Consider the following 18,645-nt stretch of genomic DNA (forward strand, 5'->3'; position numbering starts at 1 on the left):
CATTATATTCAGATCTATAGCATTATATTCAGTTCTATGGCATTATATTCAGCTCTATGGCATTATATTCAGATCTATGGCATTATATTCAGATCTATGGCATTATATTCATATCTATGGCATTATATTCAGATCTATAGCATTATATTCAGATCTATGGCATTATATTCAGATCTATGGCATTATATTCAGATCTATGGCATTATATTCAGATCTATGGCATTATATTCAGATCTATGGCATTATATTCAGATCTATGGCATTATATTCAGATCTATGGCATTATATTCAGATCTATAGCATTATATTCAGATCTATGGCATTATATTCAGATCTATAGCATTATATTCAGATCTATGGCATTATATTCAGATCTATAGCATTATATTCAGATCTATGGCATTATATTCAGGTCTATGGCATTATATTCAGATCTATGGCATTATATTCAGATCTATGGCATTATATTCAGATCTATGGCATTATATTCAGGTCTATGGCATTATATTCAGATCTATGGCATTATATTCAGATCTATGGCATTATATTCAGATCTATGGCATTATATTCAGATCTATAGCATTATATTCAGCTCTATGGCATTATATTCAGATCTATGGCATTATATTCAGGTCTATGGCATTATATTCAGATCTATGGCATTATATTCAGATCTATGGCATTATATTCAGATCTATGGCATTATATTCAGATCTATAGCATTATATTCAGCTCTATGGCATTATATTCAGGTCTATGGCATTATATTCAGATCTATGGCATTATATTCAGAACTATAGCATTATATTCAGATCTATGGCATTATATTCAGATCTATGGCATTATATTCAGATCTATGGCATTATATTCAGATCTATAGCATTATATTCAGATCTATGGCATTATATTCAGATCTATAGCATTATATTCAGATCTATAGCATTATATTCAGATCTATGGCATTATATTCAGATTTATGGCATTATATTCAGATCTATGGCATTATATTCAGATCTATAGCATTATATTCAGATCTATGGCATTATATTCAGATTTATGGCATTATATTCAGATCTATGGCATTATATTCAGATTTATGGCATTATATTCAGATCTATGGCATTATATTCAGATTTATGGCATTATATTCAGATCTATGGCATTATATTCAGATCTATGGCATTATATTCAGATCTATGGCATTATATTCAGATCTATAGCATTATATTCAGATCTATGGCATTATATTCAGATTTATGGCATTATATTCAGATCTATGGCATTATATTCAGATTTATGGCATTATATTCAGATCTATGGCATTATATTCAGATCTATAGCATTATATTCAGATCTATGGCATTATATTCAGATTTATGGCATTATATTCAGATCTATTGCATTATATTCAGATTTATGGCATTATATTCAGATCTATGGCATTATATTCAGATCTATAGCATTATATTCAGATCTATAGCATTATATTCAGATCTATAGCATTATATTCAGATCTATGGCATTATATTCAGATCTATGGCATTATATTCAGATCTATGGCATTATATTCAGATCTATGGCATTATATTCAGATCTATGGCATTATATTCAGATCTATGGCATTATATTCAGATCTATAGCATTATATTCAGATCTATGGCATTATATTCAGATCTATGGCATTATATTCAGATCGATGGCATTATATTCAGATATATGGCATTATATTCAGATCTACGGCATTATATTTAGTTCTATAGCATTATATTCAGATCTATGGCATTATATTCAGATCTATGGCATTATATTCAGATCTATAGCATTATATTCAGATCTATGGCATTATATTCAGATCTATGGCATTATATTCAGATCTATGGCATTATATTCAGATCTATAGCATTATATTCAGACACACACACACCTCTGCTTCTGATGTATGCTGTGCTCTCCTCAGAGCCGCTGCGGATTGGAGAGACAGACTAAAAAGCGTGACGAAGCCGAAGCCTCCTGCCAGTTTCATATGTTTTAACGGTTAATCGTTATCCATATTTTTTAGGGGGGCTGAGGCATAAGTTTAGGGGGGCTGAAGTCCCACTAAAAAGGGCCTAGCGACGCCCATGCATAGACTCTTAAGCATTTGCCAATTTAAACCCAAACCGCGACTCTTTTTGGCCTTGTAGTGTATTTTGCGATGTGAATAAATACAGCAGCATTTCCCCCTCAAAGCAATCTTACCTACACAATACCCATTATTCTTTCAAGTGTTAACAACCTCTTCCCCCAAATTCTTTTTTGAAGTTTCACCAGAGCGCTACGTGCCTACGGCTCCTCAGGAGGGTTAGCAGACTCTGCCAGCTCGATCTGCATTGGCCAGTGTTCGTCCACGGCTCCGACAGTAACAGCCTGCTGGGCATGAGGCTTGATCTTAGGCCAAGGTCTGCCTTTAATCACGGAGCACAAGACCAACACAATGCTCAGGAGTCTCGCTTGCTTTCTTGCGATCTGGGATGGTCCAGTCTGGTGCCGTGCCATTATCTTTTTACTGGTCCCTTGGGTTGTTTTATCCTATGTCCTGAATTTAACGGGGACCTATTGTGTCTTAATTTTGTTTTAGACCTCTGCTAGAATTGGTGTTCATTAGTTTTCATATTGTTGCAGCTCCTCTATTCCCAGTCTGTCAGTAACTCTCTGTTTAGTTCCTGTCTCTATGAAGCCTCTTTTTCAGAAAAAAACAGTGTGCTCTGATTGGTCGGCTGGAGAAGTGTGTTGTGATTGGTCAAGTGCTTTGGGCATGTTTGGGAAATGTCTCGCCCCTTACCATGACCACCAGTTTCAACACAATACTAACTAACACAACCAGGCCCTGCCCCCTTATTCTGCGTATGAATTATTATAATGAGGAATATTGTGACGTGTTCGTTCCAGGAAGAAAACTCACGACTGCAATGGAGGCGTTTCAGGGAGTTCAGAAACTCTGACACTGATACAGAGAAGAATTTTGTGCATTGTGACTTTGCAGATCTTTTTCATGTTCAAACAGGAACATTACACACTACAGAAAGCTGAACTTGTGAAAGCGCATGGCATTGAATGGAAATGGCATTTAGACACACAAATTGTGTTCATTTCCTTTTGTATTCCACAAGTGTGCAGCACTGCGAGATCTCGCTGTAGCAGATAGCATTAGCGCAGACCCGTTCTTGACTGATCCCTATCAATTCATTATGCGATTCCAATGAACCACAACCATCTGGGACTATAACAATGTTCTCTGTGTTCTGTTCTAGAGCCCCATCACACGCTACGTTTTAAAAGGTCATGAAACAAGTTTTTTGGGACGAGTTGCATATGATAAGTAGCCTGGATGCCAGCCGAATTTAGCCCCGCCCACAACATTTGAGGTCAGGAAGTTCGGTCTGGACTTGATCTGTGCTGCGTTCCACTCCACTTTAAGACACGCACTTGCACTTACCCTCGGGGGAATCCCCGCCGCCATTTTGAAGTGCGTTCCACTTCGTGAAGTGGACAAGGGAAGTTTGTATGGACAGACCCTTGCTCCCTCGATTTTGACCGAGTGAGCGAGTCTACTTCATATGTACACTTCAGGCAGCTTCATATACCACAATGCAACGCGATTGTGACGTCACCACATATCGCATTTAATTTACCCCACCACAAACAACTCTATGATATTTTTAAAAACATTTAAAACAACCCAAACACATCCATATACATATAGAATGCTGCATTAAACAATTTCATAAAGGAAAAAAATAAAATAATAAATCAACTCCATAGTGGATTCCAAGTGATCAAGGGCTTAGGGCGTTCCAGTTCAGTCCATTGCAAAGTTTCCGCCAGTAGTGGGCACTCATGCAACGTAAGCAATGACGCACATCCGAGTGAACGAGACGGAGGGAAGTATGCGAGTGAAGGGCATGATAAAAACGAACTGGAATGGAGCACTGTTGTGGCGCAACTATGGTCAAGCTAGAGCTTTACGGACCAATCAAATTATCAGGACGGGCTTTATGCGATGATGGACAGATGATCAACATTAACATAATCATCCACGTCACCAAAGAGCGCTTGAGTCTTGTTGAGTTCTGTTGACAACTATCCGGCGCCATTTTACGCCATTGCTCTGATTGGTTGTAGGTCTTTTCGATTGAGAGCAGGGGCGTTTTCTTTCCTAATTCGGTTGAAACACACCCCATAATCACAGCCCAATGGAGAGGAATCAGACTCATATTCTGACTAATCTGAGCATGACGACGTCAGGCTTCATGATAAGTGATACATTTTACACATTTTTGGGGTTAAAATTAAGATTGAGTGAATGTCACATGGATGTGTTGATTTATACTAGATATAAAGATATACGTCAACGGTTTCAATCTTTCCTTTCAGGAGCACATGCAATATAATATAATATATTTTAATATAATATAATATAATATAATATATTTTAATATAATATAATATAATTAATATAATATAATATAATATAATATAATATAATATAATATAATATAATATAATATAATATAATATAATATAAAGCTGGTTCAAGACTAGAATATATCCTAGTCTATAATTGTTTGTTAGCTGCTTTGAGTTCTGCTTTAATAGAAGGATAAACTGTACATCTGTGTGTATACACCGGCTATAGCTGCTTTATGCTGATGGTTGTTTATGAACGCTGGTCTCCATGGTTAGATTATGATGTTGAAGGACTGAATTCACCACGCGCACCCTAATATCCCAACACCCTGCTGTCCTCCACACCCTGATCCCAAGATACAGCCCACTTAGTTGTTCCAGTACTTTAAGAATGTCAGTTTGTGGAAGAGCATTTTAATAAAGATGGAAAATGGAAGCTAATCAAACACACACCCTCATCAGCTCGAGTTGAGTTACATCAATATTGCATCATATCAGACAAACTTTAGTAAAGAGAGTAAAGATGAGGTTTCAATGAGAAGACAGAAGAGGTTTGTCATTCTGTTTTAGGGGCCTTCAGAGGGTGCAATGTCAATGCTTTTTGGTTTTTTAATATATGTACATTTATTGTAAATTATAATTTATATTATGTAGATGTGGGTGCCTTTTGGGGAGATTTAAATGCTTTTTTATTGTTTTATTTTATTGTATTTGTTATATTTAATTTATTTTTAATATTTTTATTTGATTTTATTTGATTATTCAATTTGATAATTTAATTATTTATTTATTTAGATTTTATGTTTATTTATTTATTTTATTGTTAGTTAGTTAGTTAGTTAGTTAGTTTCTTTTTATTTTACAATAACTGTATAAGTTAACGTGAACAAAAAAAGTACTAATAAAACGATAAAACAAATAACACCCATTTTTTTTTTGGGGGGGGGGGGGGGGGGGGGGGGGGGGTGAGTATCAGTAAAAGTCTTCATCGGGTTTTGGAGATGCAAAGAGATTTCCAGATCATTGTTTTTGGTTTTAATTTGGCTTTTGCCCAAGAGTTTTGAGAGCTTCATTTGTTTCAAAATTGTTTTTCTAAGAAAATTCTGACATCATTTTAAGGACAAGTGAGAAAGATGATGCCAAACCTCCTGATAAAATTCCACTGGGTGTCCATCTGGATCTGGTGATTTGAAGTTTACTGTGAGGTTGAGCAGGGCTTTTCAATCTGGTGTCTGTGGAAAGTTTGGAAGAAAACATGTTTTTTTTGGGCTGTCAAAGTTAACATGTTGTACTGCGGTTTATGACGCTGCTGTAAATGGAGGAAGATATTTGAAGACTTTCACTTTTGGATGCAACCTGTTTATGATTTTCTCTACAGACTGACCTTCTGAGTCTGAACAATCTCCAAGTATTGAATTATGGCTGCTACTATTGATTATTGTATTAATTGAATAATCTGTTAATCATTTAATTGGATAATCATCCAATTATTCTGTTATTCATCCAACCCAGTGTTGTCCTCCTAACAATGTGCAAAATGAACTTATGAAAACAAATATAGTTCATGTATAGGCTAGGCTGGACGTTATGTGCAGAAAAGCTTAAAATATAAACGTGACATGACAACAACAATTGATTTTTTAAAGCAGAAGTTAAAATCAATCAAATGAAAATAAAGAAAAGCAGACTAAATGTTGGACGAACACACATTCATTTATGAATATAATAATTCTATTACATTTGCAAGAAGATCATCAATATTTGCGGGTTCTTGATATCAAAAAGTGAAGTCCTTCAACAGTTTTTAATGTTTTTCCCGGTTTTATCTGTCATCGGTTTGCGAGTGTGTGCCAGATTTCAGTTCAAAACGTTTTTGTCTTGAAAAGGAGAATTCTGTTTTTTATTAAGAATTCATATTTTGTTATTAAACTCCCATTTGCATTGACCAGTAGACTCCAATCATGTCTTTTGTCTTATTCTTTCTTATTACATAAAAAATAAAGATTTTTTTTCCCCTCTGATAACTACTTTTGCAGTTTCCTTTATGACTCATGAGGTGAGTCATTAGTTTCCAGGAATAATGTCTATTCTTACAGGAGATACTTATTAAAATGACTGTAATTTCTCAATGAGGCATTAAGCACCATCTGCTAGTGGGGCGTGAAGGTGATTGGGATAAACGCAGCGCTTATGTGAGTGTGCTGAGAGATGATTATGCTGCCAATAAATGTGGAGTTGTTAGTGATAAAGTATCTATTTGTGAACATGGTTACTGTGATTATTTGTTTATGCTATATAATATGCATATCTGATGCATAACAGTTGTGCTGTTGTTGTGATTAGGGCATGTTTGTGGGTCTGATATTGCTTCAAAGTTTAATAAACAAGAACTGTTAATATTGCACAACATTCAGCTTGGCCAGTTTATTAGTATATTTGTCTCAGCCAAAATAAGCCAGAGCATCAAACTTTGCTGTATCTATAATCTGACGTACACTGCTGTTCAAAAGGTTGGAATATTTATGATTTTAATGTTTATGAATGTTTAATGTTTATGCTCACCTAGACTGCATTTACTTGATTAAAAAATGCTATTTTCAGCTTCAATACTCCAGTCTTCAGTGTCACAAGAAACATTTATGAATTTCTTTTATAAAAAAAAAAAAAAAAATTCATACTGACCTCAAGCGTTTGATTGGTAGTTTATGTTTGATTGCAATTGTAGATGCAACTTTATACAAACATTTGTTGAGACAAACTTTAAGTTGGCTTGAGAAAGTTTGATCAGTACTCTGGATTTCTCAGCAGTTGCTAGGGTGTTTCCTTTTTGGTTGCCAAGGTAATCAGGTGGTTGCTAAGGTGTTGCTAAGCGGTTGCTATGGTAATTGGGCTGTTGCTAGGGTTTTGCTATGCTATTTCCAGGGTATTCTGGGTGGTTGCTAATGTGTTGCTATGTGGTTGCTAAGGTATTCTGGGTGGTTGCTAGGGTGTTGCTATGCTATTTCCAGGGTATTCTGGGTGGTTGCTAATGTGTTGTTATGCAGTTGTTAGTTAGGGTGCTCTGGGTGGTTGTTAATGTGTTGCTATGTGGTTGCTGAGGTATTCTGGGTGGTTGCTAGGGTGTTGCTATGCAGATGCTAGGATATTCTGTGAGTAAGTGAGTAAGTGAGAAGAATGGATGGAGGAATGGATAAATTATTTTTTTGAAGCATGCACATTTTTGTGCTATTTATAGTCTTTATATTGCAACTGAATCGAGCCGATTGACTTGATTATTTATATTGTTTGAGTAATGTATAATCAAGTGCAGTTTTATCCTATTGTCTATAAAATGCATGACACTGCTTTCTGCTGCGGTAAGGATTGGTGTAGTTTTTATCTCCATGTGTAGCGGTGGTTCACCCTCTGCAGACCATCTGCTGTATGTTCACAATGTTTTATAATGATTCGTTCATATTCAGGTAAATATTCGTTATTCAGATAATAAAGTGAGCAGCCATGAGTGCGATACGAGAGCGGCCTCTGTTTGGAGCGATTAGAGGAAAGAGATATTTATCAGTGATAATTGACATGTCGCTGGGAGTGGAGGGCTGGTTCTGCTTGGCTACAGAATCATACTGGATCTGTTATTTGTTTTTCCATCTGTTCGGAATAAAAGAGGGAGGCTCTGTTGTCTCTGAGACAGCTGTGATGTCAGAGTCGGAGGAGGATTGGACGGGGTTGGAGAATTGTAGGGTAAGTTATGTTTTTGTATTAGGGTAGCAGTGGTCAATTGGGTTTATCAAGTTTATCAGAAGCAGTCTGGCTGATATGATGACCTTATCAAAAAGATCATGACGGCAGTGGCTGGACCGAGTCAGGAGACAAACTATCTTTCATGAAAACTAATACAGATATTCAAAAGTTTGAGGTCAGTTTTTTCTTTCAAAATCCCAGCAAGGATTCATTAAAAACTGACATTTGTGACGTTACAAATAAATGCTTTTTATTCATCAAAGAATCAAGAAAAATTAAACGCATCATGGTTTCCAGAAAAACCTGAAGTTCACTGAAAAAAAAAGGAAAACACACATTGTCCAATTTATGTAATCTTATTATTTGCAATCTACGCAACAAAATTGTGTTTCTCTTCTAAACACGATTTCTTTGCTTTCAATTAATGTAATTCTCTTAAATGTGCAATCTACTAGATTACATTATTTGGGGTTAATGTGAACCAATCAAGTACTCGAGCATGATTTTTGCTGAAACTGTAGTTCCCAGCATGCTGTGGGACTTGACGAAAAGAGTAAAAATGTTGAACTTAAGTGTTATTTTATGTGTTTTTTGGGGCAAAATTAGATAAGGGGGAGACTTTATATTGTTTAATTAGAATCCTTCAAATTATACTGGGTTACCACAGTGGAGAAGAGCGGAGCGATTGCTTATACTGTGGACTGAGACATTAAATTATTCTCATTAAAGAGAATTTCATACATAGCACTTGACATGTTCATTATGTGCTATTGCTGTCTAACAGAATGATAATTAGCTTGTGCAGTCTTATAAATCAGTCAAGTGACCACTAAAATATGCTAAAAACAAAATAAGCATGTGATTTGATTAAAGAGTCAGGGTCTCAAGCCCTCCTGTGCACACCATGTTGTTAGGAAGCCATTTTAAAATCATTTTGAGACTACTCAATTGGGTTACTTAAAAATGACTTCATTCCATGATGTTAAAGTTATGTGAACAAATTATGTTTGTTTAACTTAATTGAATCATGTGAAACCGATGTACATGATTAAATCATGTAACTCCAACACACCTTTTTTTTCAGTGTGATAATAATGATAAATGTTTAATGAGTTGCAAATCATCGTATTGGAATGATTTCTGAAGGATCATGTGCACTTAAGACCGGTGTAATGATAATAAATGTGGCTTTGATTGCAGGAATAAATACAATTTTACCATGCCTATATTGCCAAAAGTTTTGGGAGGCCTGCTTTTACATGCACATGAACTTTAATGCCATCCCATTCCTAATCCGTAGGGTTTAAAATAAGTATTTGGTCAATAACAAAAGTTCATCTCAATACTTTGTTATATACCCTTTGTTGGCAATGACAGAGATCAAACGTTTTCTGTAAGTCACTACAAGGTTTTTACACACTGTTGCTGGTAGTTTGGCCCATTCCTCCATGCAGATCTCCTGAAAAATATGGAGTTTGCCCACCATTGGCAGCTCTAACAGCTTCAGCTCTACTGGGAAGGTTTTCCACAAGGTTTAGGTTTAAGAATTTTTGACCATTCTTCTAAAAGCGCATTTGAGAAACATCGCAAGTGGACGTTTATTGGTTTGATTTACTGACACAGACAAAGATCTGCCTGTACATGAATCATCAGATTTCAGATCAGCCATTAGAATGAACACACTGACTTACATATTGCATAACTATCGAGCCCAGGCAATCCTCAATGGCATGTTTATTGCTTGGTAGCACGGTCTGGCTAACACTAGGCCTGTGTAACATGCGTGAATCGGTGGGCGGGGCTAAACAGACAGTGAGATAGGCGTTGTTCTTCTTCTGTTGAGGCGATGTTTCACCAATTGACAGGATTTAAGTTAAATATATGAATTAGCTTAGTCAAACAATTCAAGTTTGGAGCAATTCAAATGTATGAGTACAAAAAAATAAAAAATAAAATTAAATTTCTTCTTAAACTTTGAATTTCTTAAAGCTACACTGTGTAACTTTTTTAGTTTATTCCTAGCTAAAAACACTTAGTTCTTTCAAAAATATATGTGCTCATTAATGTATATTTACTTCCTTCAAGTAATAAAGTATTCTCGTACGTTTATAATATGCCAGTGAAAATACATACGGGTGAGGGGTTCGAATGCCGGTCGCCATGTTGCTCCTCCATCTTGAAAGTACAGTAGCCAAAGAGGGACATACCCGTAAATTCAAGCTTCACCTTTCGCGTTTTAACACTCGATGGCACCGTGTCGAATGTGAAGAGGGGGATTGCCGTGTTAATCTTGGACTAAATCAGCCACCGTAGGAGTTAAAACGAAATCAGAATTGAGAGGAACAGAAACTAATATTCACTGGATGGTCATAAACCTTTACACCACTAGATGGGGGGAAATATCACACAGTGGAGCTTTAAAAAAAAATGTAACTGCCACTTTTTTTTCTTTTTTTTAGTTTTGCCAACTTTTTGGGTTTACAGTGTATTTTTGACGAAATAAATGCAGCTTTGGTGCACAGAAAAGACTTCTTTGAAAACTTCCAACCCCAAACATTAACAATAGACGTACCAGATATAAAAAGATCATATTTAACGACTTGCCTCATGAGATTAGAAATGATGACCTAACCAGATAAAAAAAAGACTAAACGTCATGAATTCGATTGAATAGATCTTTTTCTTGTTGACTCAGTGTCTCAGATCTGACTGGACCTCGTCTGTTTTGTTTCAGAGGCACCATCAGCCCAAATACGATGGGACGCTTCAGCATGCTGTCATCTGTCCAGATGGAGTGACATTTGTCTGGTAAAAAATCATGTTTATGTTGTTTCATCAAATAAACTCTCCCACATGAACACATATGCTGGTCTCACAGGATGCTTATGGAGGATCTACAGTAAATAAAATCTGTGTAGATTTACAAAGCCTGAATTTATCGCTCAAGTGCTCTCGATCTCACTTAGGAGAGCAGAGGATCCAGGACTATAATGTCTATCCAACCGTGAACCCGAGGGAAAGAATGCAGCAGAATCAAATGTTATCAGCCTCTGTCTCACATGCCCAGCTCTGATCCTGCTCCAATTTAAGCTGGAAAGTTTAAATTCTGCCGTATTTATTTATTTATTGTCTTAAAAGATGGTTAATCATAATTGTCACAAGTCGAAATTGTCTTACAAAGTCGAAATTATAACATGCTAAGTCAATTATGAGATAAAAAGGCAAATTTAAGATGAGCTAAAAATGTCTTACTGTCATAATTATGAATTTATGCCAAATCAAACCGTACGTTTCCACTCATATTTTTGAGCCAAATGGATCTGAATATAGTTTGCAAACGACAAAAATAATATTTTTATATTTGATAATTACCCCTTTGAAGTGTACGATCACACCAGTGTGATTAGAACATTGGGGAATGTGGGGAAGTGTGTGTGTGTGTGTGTGGGGGGGGGGGGGGGGTAAATTGGTCGGTAACGCTTTATTTTAAGGTTCAGTTATTAACTTTTAACTAGTTGCTTATTAGCATGCATATTACTTGGATATTGTCTGTTTATTAGCACTTATAAAGCACATATGAATGCCTTATTCTGCATGACCTTATTCTACATCCCTTAATCCTACCCAATACCTAAACTTAAACACTACAAAAACTACCTTACTAACTATTAATAAGCAGTAAATTAGGAGTTTATTGAGGCAAAAGTCGTAGTTAATAGTGAATATTTCCCATACTAAAGTATTACCAATTGGGCTTATCGTTTAAAATATATAATTTAAATTATTAACCCTTAAAGACAGAGACAGACGCTTGCAGCTAAAAATAACTATCGTTCTAAAATGTTTAATAACTTTTAAACCGCTAATCCACATAAAAAATTTGTGAAAATAGTGTAATTTGGCATGTTTCACTGCATCATCAGAAATAAAACACACACACTTACCCAATATACTTACAGAATCTTTTAATAATATTTGGAGAAAGGTTGTCGATTCTCAAAAATGTTCATCGTATTAATTCAAATTATTAGTTGCAATGAACTCAAAATTTTAAGGCAACCAGGTAACTTTTTTGAAAATATTTTTTTACAGTGAGTATATTTCTCTATTTGTAAGTAAACCGGACATTAGTATTGGTGTGAAAAGGCCTTAAAGGTTCAAAGAAACTTTTAAATCTCTGCATTCTAAAGCACAATGCAAATGTTGTTCCCCAATGTTTCGATCTGAAGAAATCAAGATCCATTCCAAAACATCATGGCAATCCATGAACAAATTATTATTTTGAGTTTTACTGGTTCACAAATCATCTGATCACAGTTTATCGGCTAATGCAGTGGTCCATTCACATCCATCCATCCTCTCTCTTCCTTCCATCCATCCATCCATCCATCCATCCATCCATCCATCCATCCATCCATTTCACTTTTACTCAAGTGAAAATTGATCAAGGAGTATTTCATCATATATATATATATATATATATATATATATATATATATATATATATATATATATATATATATATAATATATATATATATATAGATAGATAGATTCAACTGCAGGTAGCAGGTATATATATATATATATATATGATGAAATACTCCTTGATCTATATATATATATATATATATATATATATATATAGATAGATAGATAGATAGATAGATAGATAGATAGATAGATAGATAGATAGATAGATAGATAGATAGATAGATAGATAGATAGATAGATAGATAGATAGATAGATAGATAGATAGATAGATAGATAGATTCAACTGCAGGCAGGTATATATATAAAGATGACAACGATATGATGATTGCAGCAACTCCTAATGTAATAACTGCACATTACTTAAAATGTGCATATTTATATATATATATATATATATATATATATATATATATATATATATATATATATATATATATATATATATATATATATATATATATATATATATATATATATATATATATATTTATAACATTATTATATATATAACATTTTATATATATATAGGAAGCCAAACAGGGCTTTTCTGACTTGCATTAAAGCCTCGCCATGACAGTCAGGTTAATATTTGGCATTGTAATACATTTATGATATTTTAAGATTCATAACAGTTTATAGTTTGATGCACATGATGCAAATATTTGTTGATAATGTTAAGGAATTTACTTTTTGAAGTGAAGCAGGAGGTCAGCGTGACTGTTCATAGTTTCACTGATCTTTTCAGAAGAGCTTATGTGAAAATCAAAGGCCAAATGAAAAGAGATTCTGACAGATCTTAGTGCTCGTCTCCATCCGCTTTGCTAATGCTGTCTTTCATCTCTGCGGTCGCTGCCATCTCGCCAGTTACGGTCGCATCACCATGGCAATGTACAGAAAACAAATGACTAGCCGTGATGTCATAGTTGGACAGCTTTATTTGCACCCACAGAGTGGAAGACGAGGACTGTGGGAGTGCAGGATTCTGGCAGGTCAGCAGTGCTGTGCAGTAACTCTAGAGGAGGATGCTACTGTATCCTATTGTTTCTCTGTGCTACCTGCAGTCAATGAGCTTTAAAAGGTTACAGTTAGCATGACAAAAGAAATCCGACGGAACAAGCCCTTCTCTTAAGCGACTGTTCCACTGCAGAGCATGAGAGTCCTGCTGTGTGAAACTCATCATGTTAGCCCACAGTTGAATCTATCTATCTATCTATCTATCTATCTATCTATCTATCTATCTATCTATCTATCTATCTATCTATCTATCTATCTATCTATCTATCTATCTATCTATCTATCTATCTATCTATCTATCTATCTATCTATCTATCTATCTATCTCTCTCTCTCTCTCTCTCTCTCTCTCTCTATCCTTTGTCATTCCATCCATCCATCCATCCATCCATCCATCCATCCATCCATCCATCCATCCATCCATCCATCCATCCATCCATCCATCCATCCATCCATCCATCCATCCATTGACACTGCACAAATTGTGAATAAAAACAGAATGCAATGAATGAAAAAATGATGTGGAAGTTTCAAATTTCAATATTTTATTCAGAATACCACATAGATGACACATCAAATGTTTAAACCTAGATAATGTAAAATTTTAAGGGAAAAAAATAAGTTGATTTTAAATTTCGTGGCATCAACACATCTCAAAAAAGTTGGGCCAAGGCCATGTTTACACCTGTGTGGCGTCTTCTCCTCTTTGTATTACAGTCTGCAGACGTCTGGGGACTGAGGAGACAAGTTGCTCAAGTTTAGGAATAGGAATGTTATATTATGCACTGTAGATGATGATGATAATTTCAAACTCTTTGCCATTTTTCTCTGAGAAACTCTGTCTCTTTCTGATATTGCTCCACTATTTTTCGCCGCAGCATTGGGGAATTGGTGATCCTCTGCCCATCTTGACTTCTGAGAGACACTGCCACTCTGAGAGGCTCTTTTATACCCAATCATGTTCCCAATTGATCTAATAAGTTGCAAATTGTTCCTCCAGCTGTTCCTTATATGGACATTTATCTTCTCTGGCCTCTTATTGCTACCCGTCCCAACTTTTTTGGAATGTGTAGCTCTCATGAAGTCCAAAATGAGTCAATATTTGGCATGACATTTCAAAATGCCTCACTTTCAACATTTGATATGTTATCTATATTCTATTGTGTATAAAATATAAGTTTATGACATTTGTAAATTATTGCTTTCCTTTTTTATTCACAGTTTGTACAGTGTCTCAACTTTTTTTTTTTCAATCGGGTTTGTATGCATATGCATAGTATGCTAAAGTTGTGTGGACTACATTTATGATACATTTCTGCTAGTTTTAATTAATATCAACACCTCGAACATAAAACTTCCCCTAGTTGAAGAAACACCAGCTGCTTACAAAATGCACATTGGCAAAGGCATTTCAGATAAGATTTATATCAGGAAACCCAACCACAGTTTCATAACAAGAAACACAAACACACATATTCACACAGTCTAAAATAGCATGCAGATTTCCCTTGACTGTTTTCCTCTGTGTTACAGGTAGCAAAATGCAAAAGGTTTCATCCGTCACATGAAGAAGCGTGGAAGACAGCCTCGTCACTCATCAAAGTGCCGTCCACCTGTCCTGCTGCATCAAACACACAACGTGGCCTGGAATATTAGCAGTATTTCTGGAACAAACACAACTGCTATGCTAACACCTCTCGCTGTTCATTATCCCACGGAGATCTATCCAGTGCAACACTTTGGAGACTGTCAAAGCGCTCATCTCGCGAGAGATTTTACCCGTCTGGAGAATGTTCGGTTGTCCTCGGCCTCCCAGCTTTTTGTGAGCAGTGGTTTGGAAGCGCTTGAACATCTGTATGTGCCTCCAGTTGTTTGTAAAAGTGATGGTGTAAGGAGAGAGACACCCTTTTCTCTTTCTGAGCCCCCCTTTCTTCTCAAATCCCACATCAGTCCATCTGGTTTATGTTTGTTTGGCTACGTCTGGACCGTAGCTGCTTTTCAAACTCTTGCTGCTGGCTGTTTTGGGGTCCAGATGGCTTTATCGCTGTGCTTCAAGTGTCCTTCATGGGTCGTCTGTGATGAGGAAGCCCTTCCCTATACGTTGATCCTCTAAGATTAGTGTCTAGCGGTGAAGCATTGGTCATTTACGCTCTACAGTCGTACAGCCGTGGAGGGCAGCGTTTGGGGCCAAATCTACTAACGTCAGGCCTCTATGTTTTTGCTTCTACACTGAATTTGTAAATACGTGAGTCAGATGTTGGCAAGAACACTTAAAAAAACAGCCTCCCGCATTAGACTTTGAAATACAACATCATCACAAAGCAAAGATGAGCTTGTAAATGTATATTTGTATCTCCTTGTAAGGGTTTTATGGTCATTGCAAACAGAGCTGAAATGTTTTTTAGGTTGCTTTGTAATACACAAAACCATCATTTGTGGCTTTGTATCTGGTTAATTAGTTTTCACCAACCGTAATGTTTGAGATTTTTGGTCGATGGAGCACAATAAATCAAATCGTTTCCATCATTTATTCAATGTGGATCATCATTATGCTCAGTTGTCATTTTGAATGTTGACATCATAAACTACTGGCAGACAATGACAAAAATATTGTAAAAGAGTTTGAACAGTATTTGCGCAATTATTCGTATATCATTGGGTGGGTTTGTGTGTTTAGTTTAGGGAAAGCTTGTGATGTTTACATATCAAGAGATGGTAATGTTCAATGCATGCAGTATTTCTTTATTCTTTGGGATGGTTACTTCACATTAAGATACCAAACTTACATTAAATGTAATCTGCAGCCCTTTTTATGTAAATTAGGCTTATTTATACAAAAAAAAACTATGCCCTATTTTCTTGCTTCAGTCAGCGCTATTGTGATTTTACCGCCCGTAGGATATCGTTTAAGAGAGATGTTTGTGTGTTCAGCCTTGATATTTTATACATGTTTGCAGCGTTTCCTGATTTGCATTATTCCCTTCAAGTGCTAAAATAATGCAGACGGCGTATGCAAATAAATGTCGCTATCAGCGGGATCAATTCATTCTTGTACAACAGCATCTTCGAGAACACAGTGGTGATGCTGTAAGTTTACTGTCTAGTCTTGTTTTGGGGAGGTTAACTATAACTAGGTTTACGAGGTCGGGGATGAACTAGAGAAACTTTTTTCAATAGACATGTTTCCAGCCACATATGTTTATGCAAATTTTGGGATATCACATAAAAAACACTGGATGGAAATGCCACACTGCACATTAAATCTTAAAATGTGCATTAAAACATAAGAGCTCAAATGAGGCCAGTGTTATTTAGGTGTCATTGAGTCTGTCTCAGTAGTTTTTATTTATATTTTAAATTGAACGGAATAGAAAAGTTTTGTCAAGACAAACTTTGATGCTGGCTTGTGGAAGCCTGAGGACATTTTTAAAGCTTTGGTTTGTAAAGGTTTTCAGTTTGAAATAGTTTAAAGTTTATAGTTTTAAAGCTAGTTATTTAGTCAGTCGGATCTGTTATATGATATAAAAGATATATGAACTCGAGTCAGACCAGTCTAAAGTTCTGAGCCGAGTTTAGTGGTTGAGGAGTTAGAGTCAGAAGAAGAAGAATACGTTTAAATAGCATTTCAGTAGGATGGATGGATGGATGGATGGATGGATGGATGAATGAATGGATGAATGGATGCATGGTAGATTAAATGGAATAATAGAATTATGGATGCATGGATAGATAGATGGAACGATAGATAAAACGATGGATGACGGATGGATAGATGATAGATTTGATAGAACAATGGAAGGATGGATGGAATGATAGTGTGATGGATGGATGGAGTATAGATGGATGGATGGATGGATGATAGATTGGATGGAACGGTGGATGGATGGAAAGATATATAGATAGATAGAACGATGGATGGACGGACGGACAGACGGACGGGCGGATCATTTTGTATTCTGTAAAGAAGGGGCATAAACTATAAAGGAATAAATTTCCTAAAGAAATCTCTGGCTATGCAACAAAAACATGCCTTTACCTCAACAGATCATGTGATTGGATAACTGGACGAACCAGCCGACCAATCTGGGAATGCAAGATGGCATGACAGCATTTGTTATCGCATCTCATTTGCATGCAGGTCATTTATTATGTAGGGGAAAAAAAGAGTCACAGGCTTCCCTGGTTGCTCGGATATTTTGTGGCAGTTTCCCAGAAAGTGATGATTGTGTTCTCTTGAACACATGGGATTGACGCGAATGTTTTATGCAATATTACACTTTTCCGATTAATTTGCAACTATTGATGGAAACAGCTTCTGAAAAACTTCCCTTAGTGCTGTGCATTCAGAAACTCCTTTAGCGTTGAGATCAAGATCAGGATTGCACAGGAGAGGTTTAAAGGGCCAGCGTCTGATATTTGTGGAGGTTAAGCCGAGTTTGATGACATCTTTATAGCTAGCGCTATTAGCATGTCCTCTAACTTAGCCCACAGTTTCTCACACTCTCCTCGGGACTCAATTCAGGCCAGATCGGCTGTGTTGAATGGAGATGGGCAACAAAAGGTGACATCATTCCAGTAGGATCTCATTGCACACATGCACACACACACACACACACACACACACACACACACACACACACACACACACACACACACACACACACACACACACACACACACACACACACACACACACACACACACACACACACACACACACACACACACACACACACACACACACACACACATATGCACGCCCCCTACCCGGGGCCCCCGGAACAATGACATCATAGCCTCCCCTCCACTCGCTCTTTCTGAGATGTTGCGTTGCCCTGAACAACTCCACTTGATTTTGTTGTCATGTTTGTGTAGTATTTGTGAAAGAGGAAAAGAGACCACAATAGGCAGCAGTTAAAGGGACAGTACACCAAAAATGATCATTCTGTCATCATTC

General features: G+C 36.3%; 1 long non-coding RNA gene across 1 annotated transcript in view; it reads left to right on the forward strand.

The window, feature by feature from the left end:
• Window positions 1-16,208, forward strand: part of LOC137055906 (uncharacterized) — a 105,319-nt gene extending 89,111 nt beyond the window's left edge. The window contains exons 2-3 of the long non-coding RNA XR_010900120.1: window positions 10,916-10,989; window positions 15,222-16,208. This is a non-coding gene — a long non-coding RNA (uncharacterized lncRNA). The remainder of the gene's footprint in view (window positions 1-10,915; window positions 10,990-15,221) is intronic.
• The last annotated feature ends 2,437 nt before the right edge of the window (window positions 16,209-18,645 follow it).

This window comes from Pseudorasbora parva, chromosome 21 (genome assembly GCF_024679245.1).
Source record: "Pseudorasbora parva isolate DD20220531a chromosome 21, ASM2467924v1, whole genome shotgun sequence".
In the NCBI taxonomy this organism is placed as follows: domain Eukaryota; kingdom Metazoa; phylum Chordata; class Actinopteri; order Cypriniformes; family Gobionidae; genus Pseudorasbora; species Pseudorasbora parva.